Source organism: Phasianus colchicus, chromosome 1 (assembly GCF_987193195.1).
Source record: "Phasianus colchicus chromosome 1, bPhaCol1.hap1.1, whole genome shotgun sequence".
NCBI lineage: Eukaryota > Metazoa > Chordata > Aves > Galliformes > Phasianidae > Phasianus > Phasianus colchicus.
In genome coordinates, this window is record NC_143436.1 from 123378257 (window position 1) to 123383186 (window position 4930).

Here is a 4930-nt window from a genome sequence, read left to right on the forward strand (position 1 = left end):
TTTAATTCCCTAAAAGAATATCATAGAAATTTTTATTATCACTATTAATAAACATGACAACACCAACTGTAGAAACAGCAATAAAGAATATATCGAGTCATTGTCTTCTATATGTGTTTTGAAATTCTGTAGTAATACATGATTACAAAGCATGTGTTTAACACTGCATAAAAAAACGAGGTTGATTAACTTATTCTTCAGAGGATACAATCACATGGGAAAATGAAGATAAATATATACTGTATTTCTAAATAAGGCACTTCTGTTACTTCACTGTCTGAGCATCTCTCCTTCTAAAGCCATGCACGCTTTCTGGCAAAGAGCACAGTATTACATCTGCAGCATATTACAGAAGTCATTACAGCAGCAAAGAAAACAACAACAACAAAGAATACCCTTCTATTTACAGACTAGAAAAACAGACCTAGTGCTGACAAGTTTGTTCCCTGAACTGGAAATTTCCCATTTCTTTCTTTCAACTGTAACAAATGCACATTTATGGAATGGCGACAGGTAGAAAAGATCAGTAAGTAAAAATCTTGCACCACATGTAAGTAAGTAGATTTATGGATGTATTTTTCTTAACCTTGATAATCACACAGTCTACAATCTATAATATTTCTATAAGCTTAGTATGGTTTCAGGTTATCTTACCCAAGTATAAAGGCCAAATGTCCTTAGCCATGTATGCTCTGGTGCTCCAAAGGGAAGTGTTCTACTAAGCTATGCACTTCTTTGTGCCCTTGTTCACCTTGTTCACAGAGAATACAGCAGAAAGAGAATATTTGCATGATGTTCATCATACCCACATGATTTATCCACTGAAACCTAACTGAGCCCAGCAATCAGCAATTATCTACCAGGAACAGTCCAAAGAGGAAAAGTGGGGCTTTATGAGGCACTGCTCCACACCTCTGGCTGCCCTCCGTATGGACAGAATGCCTACAAACACCTACTATCAACTCCCTTTTGGACAGGCAATGCATATTAGTGCTCCTGGTGGGTCAGTATCAAGACAGTCTGACAGGTGACATCAGAAGGAGTTATGAGGTTGGGGTAGATTAAAAGGCATTGGAAAAGGAAAGGAGTACCCACCCTCACTTTGAGAACTTTTGCAGTGTTCAGGGGAGGTATTTGCTCTGATTGTATAAGTAAGTAGTAAAAAGCTACGTGCTAGTTCAGAGTAGCTTAGGGAAGGTGTCTTTGCAATGAAAATATTAGGTTGGATAGAAGGCATAAAAACCTTGCCATTTCTACAATAAGAACTGCTTTTTTAACTTCATGCCATCTTGTTTCCTTATATTGGGAAGCATCTAATTTTGAGCTCCAACCCACTGCAGTTCATGGAGCTCACAAAGATACTTTAGACCAGAAAAAAAAAAACAACGGATGAGGTAGATGGAATTTTAGATCATTTATTTGAAAGCATTATTTACAGATTTTCTGTGGAATTGTCAGCGTATGATCTTTATGAAGTCTCTTAACTGCTACTGCTTGAATTAATCTGAACAATTTCCTGGACTCCCAGAACTCATAACATTGTTTATGTGAGAGAAGTCTAATTCACTCTGGTTACAACACTACGACCTCTGGAAGCCCCAAGAATGTCACACAAAACCATATGAAGAGACTACAGCCACATGAAGCAACTTGGTGTGGTTTAGAAAAAAGGCCAAACACTTCCATTGCTACTTGTAGAAATGCTAACAAAACTACTTCTGGTTTTGAAAAATCTGTGCCATGACTGCCCACCAAGAAATGAGTAAAGGCAAAAGGATTTATCACATGTAATTCTGCTGCAGTAGTAGAATGCTGAATTCTGTAAACTGTACCTTGCTATACCTATCTGAAAGTAAACAGTACTAAAAATACAATAACATTATATATATATAATACAGTGTGTATACTCATCACTATATATATATGTATATATATAAAAATAGTGTGATGTTAAATATATATAAAATACAAACTATTAAATAGTAGAAGTTTGTTAATGATTCAGTAATCATATATATATAATATATAATATAATAATATATATAATATATATATAATATATATAATATACAACAGTTTTGTTTTCTTGTTATGGAAAAAAAAAAATTCTAGACTTATCAGCTGAAAGTAACAATCTGTTAAATTTAGGAACTTGGCCTTGGACATTTCCAGCAAGATAAATATGACTTTCATCTTCTTGTCTGCAGATCTGTAGCAAGGTGATTACATAGTTCTAAGAATGCAATTAAAAGTAAAAAGTGTAAGTGAAGAAAAACACTTATAAGACCTGAAAAATCCTACAGAAATAGTTACATTCTTATGGTTTCTTTAACCTGGAATATTGAGTATTCAGTTTTTGAGGAGACAGCTGCTTATATTGCAATATCTACAAGTTATTTCCTTACCAGAGTGTTTTGGCTGTACTTAAAAATAAATATATATATTTTCCAGATTCTGACTTCTTATTACAATCTGAGATAGGAAACAGTTTCAAGCTCTAAAAGAAAGTCTTGACAGCTAAATGACTTCCTGTCTGGATCCACTGCACAATGCAGAAAGAACTTCTCTTTCTACTTATGGAAGAGAAATCACAATAACTGAAATTATGCCAAATAAAACATTCAATATATTTTTAAACAAGATTACTGCTGCAGGAATAAAACATGTTGCTCTTCATTTTCCCTGCCCAGGCTGCCCCTCCTCTGTGAGAAGACTCTTGTGCTGAGCTACAACTTGCACCAAGCACTCCATCATGCCGAAGGGGGAATGCTTTGGGGAATGCTTTAGGGAAGAAGAACCACAGAGTGGTCTTTGGTGCGTGCAAGTGTCTGTCTGCTGAGAGAACTGTGAGGTGTGGTGTCCTCCCTGTTTGATGGATGGAACTCATTTCCTTCAACTATGAAATCTAATATCTCTGGAAGAAAAATCTGTATGGGATTAGACACAGATATTTGTTCTGTATGGTTTGAAGAGGTATGAAGGATTTGTGGATCTCTGATTATATTTTCATGCTTGAAATCTGCTGCTTTGTGTTAAAAGAGTTGTGCTTGTGCATAGAATCACAGAATCATTAAAGCTGGAAAAGACCACGAAGATCACCTAGTACAACCATCAACCCATCACATCATGCCTACTAACCATGTCCCTCACGGCACTCTGCTCTGGGTGTCCTGATGGACACAGCCTTAGCCATGAGGTCCATGTGATTCTGTGAACAGGAACACGTGCTGTATGGAGCTGCAAGTCACTAAGAAATCCGGTGTCTGCACTCCCACACAACCATTCCTCAGCCCCACCGTGGGGCAGCAAGCTTTGCTGGGATCCATTCTGTAAAAAATAGAAAAAATAGAAAAATATCATTTCACTTTGCAGAAATACTGTACCTTTTACAGGCATTCTGAAGGTTGAGAGGGAGTCCTTCCTTCATATTAGCTATTTCAGCTGAGTAAACTGCTCATTTGGAGCTCTGAAACAACAAAGGATTTGAATAATACCAAATTTCCGCTTCCAAATAAAGTAGATGTAGAGAGTGATAACTACTAAACCCAAATTCACAATGTGTATGTATGACATGCAAAAACAGTCATCTCTTATAATTTGTATCAGTTCTTGTGACTCATCAAGTTCTTCAATTTGAATGTTTTTATAAACTGACCTTTTTCCAGTCTACTACATTTGAAAGACATTATAGTTAATTAAACCAGTTGAAAAACACTACCTTGGTGTTGACAATTTATGATTAAGGTGACTTTAACATAAGCAATGAAGAAAATTGCAGTGAGACAAGCAATTTATTTTTAATAAGAATGTAAACATAAAAAACAGAAGAGAATTCAATGAAGACATGGTGTTATGTAAATTTAAATATTTATGATGCATCCTCTGGGCACTTATTTTAGCAAGTTATATTTAGGCTAAAGGATGGAACTGTTTCCTGGTCCTGGTGTAATGAAAATCAGTAAAGGCGATAACTCAAATGCATATGGAAATTAATTTTAAGTATCAAACCTTTCTATATCTTCTCATTTTAAAAGTTTATTTAAAATTATGGTTTAAATTATCCTGCATATATTCTTCACTTTTCAATGAAAGTGATCTGTGTGATCTTGAATGTTTTCCTCATATTAAAGGAGATGTGAAATATTTGTGTTATTATATTTACTCTTTTGTATGTTAAGTAAATTCATTACATACAGCAAACCTATCTGCCCCAATGCTTTTGCTGTACAGTTGAAAATGACTGAAGTTCAGAATCATGTGTATCCAGGATATATAAACAAAACTATTTTGGGGGAAGCATGTCACAACTATTCAATGTTTATAAAAATATATTAGTGAGCTACAGCCTCAAGTCCTGCAACATATTCACTGAATTTAAACACATTTCATTTACTCTTAGTATTAGTTGCCTGTTTATAATGCACCAGCTGACTTGCATTTGATATGATATATTCACAGAATCACATCATGGTTGACATTGTCAGGGCACTCTGGGTCCATCCACTCCTACCCCTGTGCCAGCAGGGACATGGAGAGCAGAGTGCCAGGCCCACGTCAGGTGGCTTCTGGACATCTCCAAGGAGGAGACTGCACAGCTTGTGCCAGTGCTTCCTCATGTTCGGGGGAACTTCATGTGTTCCAGTTTGTGCCCATTGCCTGTTGCTCTGACAGTGGGCACCACTGAAAAGCGCCTGGCTCTATCCAACCTGGCTAAGTTGATCAAGCATTATTTCTCATTGGTGAATCCATGCTGATTACTTCTGATTATTTTCATGTCTTTCATATGCATGGAAACAGTTTTCAGAATTTGGTGCCCCATCACATTTCCCAGGTTGTGGGTGAGGCTGATTAACCTGTAATTCCTTGTGTCCTGTTCTGCCCTTATTGAAGACGGGAGTGACATTTGCTTTCCTCCCATCTTCAGGCACTT